The following is a 15347-nucleotide window of genomic DNA, read 5'->3' on the forward strand; positions in this document are numbered from 1 at the left end:
TGAGTCACTGTATGGCGATCCGTTTTGCATTGCCAACAGCACCATCTGTTGGCGAAACTGTCAATCAAACCATGCTTTGGTTAATTCCTTTCAATCGTGTACCCTGATGTTTCCAATTAGCATATTTCCTGACAAATGGAAAAATGCTAAGGTTGTACCAATTTCAAAAGCAAACAAAAAAAAGCTTCTAGCTACCGTTCAATCAGTTTGCTTTCTTCCATCAGTAAACATTTTGAAAAGGTTATTTTGAACACAATGATGGCCCATATCAACGAAAATTCAATTTTTGCCAATGAACAGTTCGGATTCCGCCATGAACATTCGACCACTCACCAACTTTTACGTGTAACAAATTTGATCCGTTCCAACAAATCTGAAGGCTATTCTACTGGTCTTGCTCTTCTAGACATAGAAAAAGCATTCGACAGTGTTTGGCATTAAGGTTTGATTATAAAATTAAAAAACTTTAATTTTCCAACATACATTGTTAGAATAATTCAAAGTTATCTGTCAAATCGTACACTTCAGGTTAATTATCAGAACTCAAGATCTGAAAGACTTCCGGTAAGAGCTGTTGTTCCCCAAGGCAGCATTTTGGGACCAATGTTTTACAATATTTTCACATCTGACTTACCTGAGTTACCCCAGGGATGTTAAAAATCCTTGTTTGCGGATGACACAGGCCTCTCCGCCAAAGGACGAAGTCTGCGTGTCATCTGTAGTCGATTGCAAAAAAGTATGGATATTTTTTCTTCATACAGTCACCCCACAGTTATAGATCAACTAAGGGTCATTTTTCATATCATGGTGACGCTGTACGAATCAAAATTACCTTCCTGACACAGCAGAATATAGTTGTTTTTGAGAATATACATCATAGTCGCGATTATTTACCAAAAAGTGTCGATTTCAATAGAAATTCCAAGTCATGTCCACCCCACAAATGTGGATCTGTGAGAGAGGAGGATCCCTATTATGGATCAAATCGACTCATATTATGGATCAATGCACTATAACAGCAATTTATCTGCGAGGTAAACGAATGGTGTGTTAGTGATAGCATACGATTTGGCGTTTCTTTCGGAATCGTCTTATCTTTGATTCATAACTATGGTACGGGTTTCAATGCCCCACAGTTATGAATCAACGCTTCTGAGAATACGATTGACATTTTATTTCCTACAGACGGAAAAGTTATACTTAAGCATATTATGATTGATTATGATGCTGTACAGATTTATGGTTCACGTAGGTAAAATGTGTTCTGCGAAATTGCCCCTGTATTTGGTGAAATATTCCCGTTTTAATCGAACTTTGATCCATATCTGTGTGCTATCCTTAACTGAGGGGTGACTGTACTTGCAAAAATGGAAGATTTCCCCTAATGCTTCCAAAACTCAACATATAATATTCGCACATAGAAGCTCTTTATTTGAAACGATTAAGTACACATGTCACGATGAGAGCGGTTCCAATAAATTGGTCAGATGAAGTTTAGTATCTAGGGCTCATGCTAGATAAGAATTTAACTTTCAAAAATCACATTGACGGCATTCAAGCCAAATGTAACAAATATGTAAATGTCTCTATCCCCTTATTAATAGAAAATCAAAACTTTGTCTTAAGAACAAACTTTTGATATTCAAACAAATGGAATGTAATATGTTGTTAACAAAATGTTAATAAAATTTTAAATTTGTTTCACCAAATTAGGATGATAGTGTTGTCTAATAACACAGAACACCTAGATATAAGTAATGAATGTAATAATAGGAATTATACTAATAAATAAATTAAAAAAAAACTAGTGTTCCTTTGATCTAGATTCTAACCACCAGGAGCACCACTGTTGCCTGCCGAACATTTGGTTGAGCATGCAAAATGCAAACCCACTTTATGATTATGAATAGCAATTGATCCTGACGTCCAATCGAAAAGTGGTCTTCGGCAAAGTTGTAGCTGAAAGGCTTTCACATGAACAGAGTTTGTTCACTTTTCCATACAATATTATGACGACGAGATAGAGGGCTGAACACAAAAGGTTGGCGTTTTACATAGTAATCTCCATATATACTTCAAATGGCGTGTGCACAGTCAAATTTCTTCCGAATCACTTCAAACTTTGGGAGGATGCTATTCAAAATTGACTTGCATGACTCTAATTTAATATATTTGATTGTTGACAATTGTATGTTCATAATTCAACCAAACGTAACCATATGTAAGTTCAGAATCCAACCAACCAACGAAAGGGTCCGACAAGATGGCATTCAACCAAATAGCGCCAAACGGCATTCAGTTAAATGTGCCGTCAGTAGAAAATTGACAGGAAAAAGATTTTTTTCTTTATATCCGTGTATAAAAGTGGACATCAAACTTAGCATAATGTATGCACGGTGCCCCGACAGACCGTTTTTATGCAAAAAAAATGTTAATCAAATCTGAGCGATTTCTGAGGTCATTCTGCACCACCACCAATTTCAAAAAAAAAAATCCCTAGGAGGAATCTCGAGAAATCTTGCTTTGAAGTTTTTAACTTAAAAAATCAATATAATCCTTATTGAAATTTTGCAATAGCACTGAAAAAAACTACAAAAGCGCCCAAAAATTGGCCCAACTGTTCTAACTAGTATACAACTGTTACCGTGTTATAATTAGAAATATTTACAACTGACTTAACATGCCAGAATGGCTTACCCAGGTAACCATAAGCCGTATATCGGTGTAACAGTTGAAAAATCAGGCGTTTACTGTTTGCCAGAAAACGCCGAAATTAAAAATCGATGAATTTTATAGCGAAAATAACCATGTATAATCGGGCAGCTCGAATGTATAACAGATTCATTCGAATAACCTACATGTAGGCGTGAGCACTTTAAAATACTAAAAAAATCTACCTATGATCAAATAACTTATATGGGGCACCAATGTATTGGGGTTCGCGACGAGATTTGGACAAAAACTAAAATTTAAAACGAGACAGGCAATCGGGAACAGGTTCAATAGCATATTGGAGGAAGAAGGACAACTGTTGATAAAAAAAGGAAAATGATGAACTTCCGCCAACGATCGCGTTCGTATTAGTAAAATTTCATGGTCAGATGGACCACATCTATCTCCAAATTCTTAAAACTCGTCCATTTCTAAACTTCATCTAGAAGCGACAAGTTGGTCCAAATTATTTTCACCAAAAAGTTAGTGCGTTCATAAGAAAGTTAGTTGAAACCTCTGAAGTTTATACTTATACAAATAAGTTAAAAAGTAAGGGAAAGTTTAAAGCAAATAAAAAAAAACAGTATTTCAAAGTGAATTATCAAAATAAAAGGTGAATTTGTGTAGTGATATAATCACCGGTCAGGTAAAACTTGTAAAGTACATGGAAGATGTGAAAATAAGTGTACAATGTTTTAACTATAGATTTGAGGTTTTAAAACATCACGTTTAGAACAGAATCGCAGACTACGCTGAAAGCGAGAGCGGTAGCAAACAAAAAAGGTAGTATTTTGTGGCTTTAAATGTTGGGTGTGTGTTAACTGTTGTGTGGCTTAGCCACACCACGTGGCTTTTCCTTTGGTCTGGATTTTATCCACAGGAATTGGGACCCTATCCACCGACGGGGTGGAATATCGCTTTTTACGATCCACGACGGGATTTGTGGACGACCCTCAAGCACGTGGTCGATCGTACTCATCCTCGGTAATCGTGAGCCTGGTGTGCCGACGCAGTATACGGCGTCGCAGGCGATCCGACGTGAATAGAAGACGACGCCATCGACGGGCACGAGCCGATTCTGGCACGAGATGAGGTTGGTGTAGCCAGCACCATTCACCTGCACGAAGAGCGAAACCCATGATCCGGTGGTCAACAGAAACGCCTAGGATCCCAGCAACGAGAGCAGTTCAACAAACGGCCGCAACGTCATCAGGTACCGATAGTATTAAGCCACAACCACACCCCTAGGTAAAAAGTAATAGTAAGCCAAATTGTGCAAATGCGAGAAGTTGATAATACATGTAGGCCTAACACACATTGAACGTTTAGCGGTGTATTGAGTTTTAATAGTAAGGAGAATTTGCCTGTTTAGTCTTGATCGGTCTGAATCGGATTGAGAGAGATTTGATATTTCTACGGTTGAGTATTTTCGTTGGTGCAAGTTCCGATTTAGTACAAATGGTATCAGGGGTTTGAATTTGAGAATCTAATAGGCTAGAGAACCTGCCCTGAGTGCTGCTCTCGGGTTAGTCGGGCACGCAACTACAGTACTGGCATCCTTGTTAAACGCAAGGTTGGCGCAAAAGTCAGTACCGGAAAAAGGTACTATTAGAAAACACCCTCACTTTACATCGGGCCCAATCCTCCATATACGACTTATATAGTGCTATTTAACTGCTTATTGGCATTATATCAGCCGTAAATCAACATTTTGGCCCAATATACGGCTTATTGGTTTCCTGGGTAAGTAGGTTTTTACATTGGTCTAGAGTTTTCAAATTTCCCGGGATTTGATTTCCCGGGAAACGGGAAATAACTTTGCCATTTCGCGGGAAATCCAGGGAAATTTGCAAAAACGTGAAAATGAAGCAAATTTGATGATTTTTTTTAATTATTCGTATTTTTGTTATACCAGTAAACTTGTATGGTACCGTAATCCGGGGTAACATTGATCAGCGAGGTAACATTGATCGGTATGATCCCTCTCGTAAAAAGTTCGAATCATCATTTATTGATGAAATATTTTCAAAGCATGAATGGTGCCTCCCTATCTTACATTCATAAGCTAATGAAAATTGAGGTTTTTGCGAAAATTGCGTATCGTTTATGCGTAAATTCGTCAACCTTTTGAATCAATGATTTTTATCATTATGGATGACACTACTGAACATTCATGTCTCACACGAGTTCTGCAAATGGTATGAGCAAGAAAAATGCGATTGTTACTAGAAATGGCATCGCCGAAAACGATCCCGTTGTCGAATCTTTCATAAGTTTATTCAAATAATCAACATTATCGAACTACTATTAAGACTGCAGAATTTCCTTGGAAAATTGCCTACCTTTAGGCGTATTGCGTGGTTCAAAGTGATTTTATTTTTGAAATAACTCAAAAAGTAAATGACTTGTAAGAGTTTGGTCTTCATATTCGGCTTCAGGGGCCATGATTTAAGCAAGCAAGGACATATTCAATATTACCGAACGTTGTTTACATGGGTGATCAATGTTACCCCATATCAGCAAAATAAAAAAAATCACTTAAAACATTTATTTATACATACTTAAATCTTTTGAATACCAAAGTACAGTATATAGTCACGAGCGGTGGGTGCCAGTACTTGTTTTAAAAATATAAAACTTGCGACATTTGCATTTTCAAATGAAAAATTTAAGAAACATTACAAAAAATGATCAATGTTACCCCGGATTACGGTACCTACATTCTCTTTTTTGTAAGTTATTTATTTATGTTTCTCAAAAAAATCCATTGATTCCGTTGTGTACGCTAGGCTTCAGAACAACACAAATTATGATATTGAGTCCATGTGAAGATTATTCTTGACAAATCGTATGAAGTTCAACTAATATGTACAGGACGGACTCGATTATCCGGGATTCGATTATCCGGAGTCTGTTCTTTGATATTCTTGGTTTTGAGATTTTAAGCATTAATTTGAGATAACTCGGTATTGCGATAAATAATATGAATGGTTTTGCAGCTTTAGGTGTAGGTTAAAAAGGGGGTTTGAAAAATAGGTTTTTTGTATGCCGGTCAAAATGATTTCTTCCCACAGTGTTGTGAAAAACTCAATTTCTCATAACTCACGCTTGAGATTTTTCATGCGTGAGTTGTCAATCACGCGACTCAGCAATCAAAAAATCATGGATGAGTTGGCTCACCTTTTTGACTCATCATCTCGTATTTCCACAGTTTACTCAAACACGGCAATAATTTCTTGTTAGTCTGGTAAAATGATAGTAATCCTTTCTAACGTGAAAAACAACATTCGGGTTTCACGAGTTTTTGATGGGTTTTGCGACTGAATTATTTTTTGACGGTTTGAGTTGATTGAATGATTTTGCATCAAAATCTCAAGCGTGACATTTGCGAAGCAGATCTCTAATGAGTTTGCTCTCACGGGAGAGCGTATTGATTGAGATTTGAGTGTGAGTTTATCAACACTGCTTCCCAAGACCCCTAATGTTCCTAGAAATAATTTCTGGCTACGCCACTGCATTATATAATTAAAACAACGAAAAAAGAATAATATTTAAGTTCTTTTAATGCAGATTTTAATTTTTCTTCCAGTGATTCGTCTTCAGGAAGATTCGATTATCCGGTGTGATAAAAAACGATACAACGGATAATCGAGTCCGACCTGCACCAACATTAAATCAAACCTTTCAAGCACTAGAATAAAAACCAACTAGAGGCTAACGATGGAAAATGTGATGGTTAAATCCATGAAAACTTTATGAGCGTACTCAATTCATGGATGATCCCTCGAAAAATCCTGTACATTGTATAGCATATAATCTATTTTGGAAAAAAAAACATCGTCAAAGAGCTATCCATTTCATCAACAACTATTTGATCATAAAAAAACAACAAATTAATATCGAAGTATATCTAGTGATCTAGTAAGGTCATTAGGTTAGAATGATATGAAAAGTAAATTATACGATAGTTTTGGTTTGAAAATGGATGGTCAATCCTTTTTTAATATAAATACCCGGGAAATAATAAATCCCGGGAAATACGGGAATCCCAGGAAACAGGAAATCATTTCCCGGGAAACGGGAATCCTGGGAAATCTCATTTCCCGGGAAATGTTCCCGGGATTGAAAACTCTAGGACAAACCAGTAAGCTTATTTCAATAGAATAAAATCTAAGAAGTAAATTCTAATATACAATTTATGTTACGTTCGATAAACGTGAAACATTCAATGCTGAATATTATTATTTTCAGCTTTTTTTTTCGACTCTCACTCTAAGTGAGACTGGTCACCAAAGTCTGCCGTATTTATTCTGCTTAATAAAATTTGTTCCTTTGTACATATGGTACTATTCTTAATGTTTATGTCTTGTTTTCCACAGAGTATTGCCGTCAGCATTTTGCGTAAAAAATATTCTATTCAACATTCCAGCCACAACAGGATTATAACCGCTTTCACATGAACTCTCGACTCGACATTTCACATGAACTCAGACTCGACTCTAGTATAGTACACGACACTGAAGACGGCCTTATAGTTAAGGTCGAAATACGCGTATCTGTCAAAGGATACAAACTCTAGTGGAATTAAATGGTATAGTTCTAAATTCGTTTTTTTCATCCACTTAACTGTAACAATGTTATACCAGTTGAGAACAGTTTGGCCAACTTTTAAAGCGTTTTGTAGTTTTTTTCAGTGCTATTGCAACAATTTAATGAGGAATATATTTAAATTTTTAGTAAAAACCTTCAAATCGAGATTTCTTGAGATTCCTCCTAGGGATTTTTATAAAAATTGGGCCAGAGGTGCAGAATGACCTCAGAAAACGAGCCTTATGCTAAGGTTTAATCGACATTTTTTTTGCATAATAACGGTATGTCGGATCACCGTGGTATGCCTATCTGATCTAACATAAGAGGATACAGAGAAAATCGCTTGATAATGGAAGTTTCCTTGATTTCTGAGGAATATAGTATCATTATAATTACACTGTTTGACAAAAAGAGTCGATCTGAATGCACAGAGACCGGACATCCCGGGCTTGAAAGTATAAAAATAAACAAAAATAATGGCGTTTTCAGAATGTTCGTGTCTGCCCCAGGTCATTTTTAAAATATACTTGAACTTTTTGCATTTTTTATTAAAAAATCTAATCTAATCAATAAACCGACACAGTGTTTTATATTCAGGACAGCGGAATTCATTTGCCATATAATGTTTTCAACTTTAAATACAATATGAAGAGTTGTAATAAGATTTGCAGGGAGCTCTTCGCCCTTTTTTTGTACCCTCCCCATTTTTAAAATATCGCAAATGATGGAATATTTGATATACAGGGGGTTGTCAAAATAACAAACACACAGGCAAACACACAGGGACAGGCAAAAATTGGGTCAACTTTGGAATGCTGTAACTTTGACAAAAATTGACCGGTTTCAATTCTTTAAGAAGTAATGGACGGGTCAGCTAATCTAGTTTTGAGGTGCATCCACGGAGATGAACTATGACCACCGGATACCGGTGATAATCCGGATTTCCGGAAGCATGTCTTATGCAGTAAAATTATGACGTGTTTTTAGCAAAGGTCTCGGCTAAAAAATCAAAATTTTACTATACATGAAGATAGAAGATCAAATTCTGAAGCGATTGGTGCGCCAAGTATTAAGATCGGTCCAAAAACAACCAAGATATGGCCATTTACCCGGAATCGGTGCCGGTAGTGGATACGAATTGGGATCAAACAATTTATTCACTCAAAATATGTCGCGCAATATTGTTTTCTCCCTAGCTTATCATAAAATACCCTATACCCCCTATACCCGGGGTGTCCGTGCACTCAGATCCACTTTTTTTTTTCGAACAGTGTTATAATGCTCGAATTCCATTCTTCTATACAAGCATTTTGATAGGTAGGGTAATGTATATAACTTGGACATGCATATAATTTGGACAGGCTAGCCGTTCTATGCTCATTTCCAATGAGATGGTGAGGAATATATGTACGGGGAATCATGTATTGCATTATAAATACACTATGCTACTTAATAATGATGACCGTTTTCAAAACAATTACAAATTGGCTTTAAAACTATCAAAATTGTAAATTGTATCAATAGAACATCTGTGAAACCTATGGAAGAGGACAAACATTTTAAGAACACACATTAAATGCAATAACAGAGCTCAGAAGTGGCATTCATAAAAAAGTTTAAAAGTGACAATATATCTTTAATTTAAGCTAAGTTCATCTAAAATCCTAACATGAGTATATAAGGCATAAATCAGGTGATGTCCAAAATAGATTATGGTTTTTGTTCTATTGATATAATTTGGTCATCTGATGAAATACACTGGAATGTCGCATGCATGCATACTTACAGGCGTTTTCTCGTGGATCTGATGATATTTGCTTGCATTAACACTTCAGTCGTCGCGCTGTTGTATTTTGTACAGCACTGGTGAAAAAACCTCGCTCTTCGATCACTGTTGTGATCGAAGCAGCGTGGTGGTTGTGACAGTGGTTAACCACGCGACGACTGGAAGGTTGAATGAATGAATTTTCTTTATTAGAGAGACTTTCAGCCCTTGGCTGGTTCGTCTCTTCAGCGACTGGAAGGTTAAATGAAATGATTGATTATCACTAATACACATATCCAATAAGTGAAAAAATGCGTAATTCTCATGAAAACTCTCAAAGTTTTATGAAACACTCGTCTTTTTAAGAAACCATTGTATGTATACTGAGATAACGCCCCTGTCCAAATTATATTCACATGAGGGTGTCCAAAACGTATATTTGGTGTCCGAAATGTATAACAGACATGCCGCCAAAAAACGTTATTTTGGAAGCTAATACTACAGTTAGTAAACTTTTTTTCCTCAGAAACTCAAAGTACAATAGGTGATATGAATAAACTGAGCAAAAGCTTTTACTTTACTAAGATCCACCTGTCAAAACATATTCTTGAGCATTTACTTAAGTTGGTATGATAAAACTAAGAACTTGAGCAGTTACTTTTCGAACATTGAGATTCGTATGAATAAAGCGGTAAAATCTGAGTAAATGCTCAAAAAAATGTGAGTCACCTACTGACCATGCTCAGCTGACATAAGCAGGCGCCAAAAGTAGCAGATTCGTGTGTTGAAATTTTAATGTAAAAAAACAATGTATTCTGGTGATTTTATTAATTTACCTTTCCCGATTGTAGCGGACATAGATGGAAATTATATAAATCGCTCAGTAAAAATGTATAAGCCAAGGCGAGAAGGCGATGATAATAATTTCAAAGATCTCTATCGATTTACTCGTGAAAATGTTGATCATGTAACATAAGCATTTCTGGGAGATAGTTTTGAAAATCGAGGTGCGTTATCGAATGTTCAAAGGATGAAATGCTTTTTAAGATATGTCAGTGATCCAGGATTCCAGGTAATGAATAAGTATTTCAGTGATTTTTCCAATTGATATGAATTTTTCATTGTATGTTACAGGTAGGTGTAGGAGAGGACTTGGAGGGGCCCAGATAGCCGTAGCGGTAAACGCGCAGCTATTCAGCAAGACCAAGCTGATGGTCGTGGGTTCGAATCCCACCGGTCGAGGATCTTTTCGGGTTGGAAATTTTCTCGACTTCCCAGGGCATAGAGTATCTTCGTACCTGCCACACGATATACACATGCAAAAATGGTCAATTGGCATAGAAAGAGAAACTGAGAGTTAATAACTGTGGAAGTGCTCATAAGAACACTAAGCTGAGAAGCAGGCTTTGTCCCAGTTGGGACGTAACGCCAGAAAGAAGAAGAAGGAGAGGACTTGGGTATCCACCAAACAACAGTGTGCAAAACGATTTGGTCTGTGTGCAAAGAAATAGTTGAGAAAGCTGACGAGTGGATACATTTTCCAAACACACCGGACGAATTTGAACAGGAAAAGAAAATGTGGCAAACTAAATACAAATTTCCAAGTGCCATTGGTGCAATAGATTGCACTCACATTCTGATCAATAAACCAGGCAACTACAAGGATGAGTTTGTAAATAGGAAAGGGCTGAATTCCTTCAATGTACAAGCAACCTGTAATGCCAAAGAGCAGTTTACAAGCATGGATTGTGAATGGGCTGGATCAGTACATGACGCACGAATATGGAAAAACTCAAATGTCTTCAATTTGATTCAGGAAAATCAGGCAGGTGCGATTCTTTTGGCTGATGAAGCATACCCTCTTACCCCTTGGGTAATGACGCCATACCGAGATCCTGTGACATCCTTACAAAAAGTGTTCAATGTGATTCACAAGCGAGAAAGAGTCGTCATAGAGCGCGTTTTTGGACAAGTGAAACAAAGATTTCCATTACTGCAGTCAAAAGTAAGGGTAAAAACCGAAAAAATTCCTCGTTTCATCGCTGCATGCTTTGTTCTGCACAACGTGGCGAAACATCTTAAAGATGAAGACTTTGAACCAGCGGAAACAACCACATATGATATAGAAGTACCCAGACCAACCGTGACTGATGCTACAGTATTGCAGAGAGAACAACGACGTCGCGATTGTATTGCGTCATATTTGCGAGGTGGAAGTAATCGTCGAAAAAGAAATAAATATATGTATAAGTGATTTTTATAATCTATAATAAAAACATATTAAGCGTTGGACAATAAATATAGGGGTCTATTTTGCAATTCGAGCGAATTCACGTGACTCGTCTGTAGTCATTGTCGATCAAAGTAAGCATGCATATTTCAGATGTCATCTGTCGACTCCCATAGTAATCCAGTCACATAGAGTGACAACTGTCGATAAATTCGAGTGACAGAGCCAAGTCGAGCGAAATTTTTGGTCGACAGTGACTCCAGTCGAGTCGTTTTTGATCGACTCGACTTATAAAATAGGGCCCATAATGTGTACCGAAATTCAAATGACGCTTCGTCGATAGTTTTATTAAAAAAAATCAAATTGAATATTAAATTTTGTATTTTATTAGTGATTTGTCTCTATTATTGCTGAAGAATATCGCATCCAATATATTTGATAGTAAAGCCTGGAAAAAAATGATCAATCCTCGTTTTCAAGCTGCTGTATTTTCAATAAAGTCAACTTGCGTTTCAGCATCATCAACTCCATTTCCTTCTCGTGACGCTCATCTTGTTGCGCCTGAAGCCGTGCCGTATACGCTTGTTGAGACTTAATCAGGTTCAGCTGCTCTTCCAGGATCGTTTTTTGATTGACAGTTTGTCTAACATCGCTTTGTCTGTTGAGCTGAAAACATTTCATATTCAATTAGTAATTATTAGCATTGGTTATTTATGGTAAAATGTGGTGAGAGCCAGAGACCAAACTACTTTAGTTGGCAGTTGGAACAAGAATGAAAAAAAAAAATTCTACTTTCTATATACAGTTTATCATAGCCTACTATCATGTCGCAGTACTTCCGACAGTTATTAGTGTAGTGTTGAATACTGGACTTCTTCATAAGCGTTCAAGATTTTTTTCAAGTACTCCGTTAAAAATAACTAAATAAAGTATAATGTAAGTAAATTACTTTCATAACTGCATATATGTCACATTCGACATTTTTGACGATTTCGAGCTAATACCGTGGAACTTCATCAAATCATACCTATATACATTCAACCAACTTGTTCTAAAAAATTCGAAAAAATACCAAGTTGTTTTGTCACATTGCCGCATAACAGTCACATCGAGATTATACATGGGCCTTTATAATATAGTAGTAATAAAATTTATATCACATTTATTTTCTGTTTGTTCATTCAATATGCGATATGAGCTGTACGAAATTTCAGCTTATAATAAGTGTTGTTGAGCTTCTACTATTTTTTATAAATTTTAGTTTCTTGGTGCTCTATTACTCAATGCCTACTTTTGTTAAATGGAGAGTTCAGAAGCTATACCAAAAAGTTTCGCACAAATTTCTTGGGCAAAAAACCCTGGTATGGAAATGAGTCGATATATGAAGGGACCATCGACTCATGGAAAAAATCAGTAATGGAATGCTTTAAAAAATGTTCGAGATGGCTGCCATAGTAAACATTAAATTTCGTTTCTAATATGGTTGAACGAGTCGACATCAAGAAATGGAACATCGATTCATAGATTTTCACTGTACCAGGATTTTTTGTCCAAGAATTTTAGTATTATATTTTTAGTCAAATCATTACTGGAATTTATAATAGAGGTAAATCATGAATTCTTCATGAATAGTATTTTTATTTAAATTTTGACTATTGCTGAAGGAATTGCTTAATCTGCAATACAAATATGATAATTTCTTGTAGGTGTTGAAGATGAAATTATTAGAGGAGTATTTGTAAAATTTTCTGAATCAGATTCTGATTAATTTATTAGTGATGAAACACAAATTATGTCACGCTAAGTTTTGACTTGTACTAAAATTTTATTTTGAAATAGATCATTGAACCGACTTATGTAAGATTGATTGTACATTGGTATTCGTAGCAATTTGCTTGTAGATCTCTATGTTTTCAAAAATTCGAGTAAAAATCTTCGATCAAGCATTTCATCAAGAAATTTGCCACCGAAAATTGTTAAAAAAAAAACAATTATTCTGAATTCAATTTGAATTGATGTTAGCATTTTTTAGAGGTTTTGTTTGCTTGGGCAATCAGAAGTATGACAAATGTTTTCAAAATGTTGATGGCGTCCCTGTCGTATCATAATTCCTGTGGAAATCCCTAAAGGAATTATTAAAAAATCTAGGTAGTTTTCTCACAACTTTTCTAAAGGAATATTTTTTGGATAAAATTTCTGAATTCTGAAATTTTCGAAGAAAACTTTTCTAGCGTATTTTTTAGAAAAAAAAATCTGGAAAAAATAAACGGTGAGTTTATGACAGTATCCCTGAAATGCTTATCGAAAAAATAGATGAATTGGGTAACAAATAGCTAAGGATTTCCAGATTAAACTTTTAGAGATTTTTTTGAATACGTTACATTAAATATGAATTTGCTATGAATTTCTACAAAAATTTTGGGAAAACTAGCTAGTTCTTGTATATTTATTTTACGCGATTTCACGAATAAAATACATCTAAAAGAAAAGAAATCCTGGCTAATTATTTGAAGTTTCTAATTAAAAAATCTTTTTATGGAGTAATTAAAAATCAGGAGTATCCTTAGTAGGAAATTTAATCCATCCCCCAAAAAGCGTTTTTGTGTAAAGAGCTTAAACAAACGCTGTTGTAAATGGGCTGAATTTTTTGAAGTAATTTAATAAAATTTGGATTGGTTTTCAATAGCTAATTGATTACTTACTTTTGAAACAAATTGTTAACTCTATCGAATAAGCATGGAATCATGTTCTAGTAACTACTGCATATTATTCATCTTATTGGGTTTGTTTTCAGTTTATCGAAAACCAATGGAACTCTGGAGCTATCATGGAAAAGCGAGGGTTCATCATAACCAAGGTTGTAGGATTACATTGTAATTTAATTCACATGTTTCCAAAATCTAACGGACACTGTACCAAAAATCCAGTTGAACATGTATAGGGAAAAGCATATAATTCAAATTGAGGTTGAAGACTATATGCATTAATAATAATTTTTAATTATTGACCTAGGATGTACGTGGTATGTTTACGTACATATTAACATTTTTAAATATAAACGTAATTAGAAATGTGACCGATCTGAGGAACGATTCAAGATTGCCTAACCGGCTGAGTATCAATTATCGTCGACGCCGTCGGGATTTTCTAAAATCTCCTCCGACTGAGAAGTACGATTTTGGTCCCGGTTCATATGATGATGGGTTCGATAAATATTGTAAAACATGTGAATTTTTTTCTGAGCGTCTGGTGTTTAGGTTTAGTCTCAGAAATAAGCGGACGTAAAACTACAATTCTGGACAAACATTGACATAGGTAAACAATGGCTTTTCAAGACGCTGTTGTACCCCATTTAACTCGATCACGTTTATCAATAACACTATTGGGAAGAGCTAATATTGATCTTTCTGATAGTGGAGTTAGTTTGCGTGGGCGGGTGAAAAAAGGCTCAACAGCAACGTTTATGAAAAAAGGCTCAAGACCTCTTGGGCTCTTTTCTAATGTTTGTCGAGAACTGATGCCGAGAACTGACGCCCTATAGAGTGTCAGTATGTTATAAAAAAAGGAAGAAGAAAAACGATCTTACCTGATCCACAGATGTGTTTGCAGTTTCATTGTTGGCTTCCTCGTTAACCGCACTTTGTCCTTCGTCCTCTTCAAGAGCCGTATCTTGCTGCCTACCAGATGATCCAACAGCGACACCATCTACAAATTATTAAAAAAACGAATAAAGTGAACTATACCGTAAGCTTAATACTTGTAGGGGATGGTGTACAAATTACGTCATGCACTAAGGGAAGTAAGTCTTGGTGGAAACTAAAGAGAACTTATAAAAAATCGAAACAAATGGATGGAAGAAGTGGTGGCAAATAGCGTGACAAATATAGATTATCTTACTTTTTTGACGTAACGTCCCAACTTAGGCAGAGCCGGTTTTTCAGTGTACACTCAGAAACACGAATAGTCACAGAATTACTCAATTCTAGTAATTTATGACTATTTTCCATCTGCCTCTCTTTCGTTCTGCAGGGAAATTTATTCATATTTGTC

General features: G+C 35.9%; 1 long non-coding RNA gene across 1 annotated transcript; it reads right to left on the reverse strand.

The window, feature by feature from the left end:
- Window positions 1–11675: 11675 nt before the first annotated feature.
- Window positions 11676–15134, reverse strand: LOC110674552. The gene is made up of 3 exons (XR_002498978.1): window positions 15073–15134; window positions 14884–15002; window positions 11676–11963 (listed from the first exon to the last, which is right to left on the reverse strand). It is a non-coding gene; the product is annotated as an uncharacterized LOC110674552 (long non-coding RNA).
- Window positions 15135–15347: the final 213 nt, after the last annotated feature.

This window comes from Aedes aegypti, chromosome 1 (assembly GCF_002204515.2).
Source record: "Aedes aegypti strain LVP_AGWG chromosome 1, AaegL5.0 Primary Assembly, whole genome shotgun sequence".
Taxonomy (NCBI): Eukaryota; Metazoa; Arthropoda; class Insecta; order Diptera; family Culicidae; genus Aedes; species Aedes aegypti.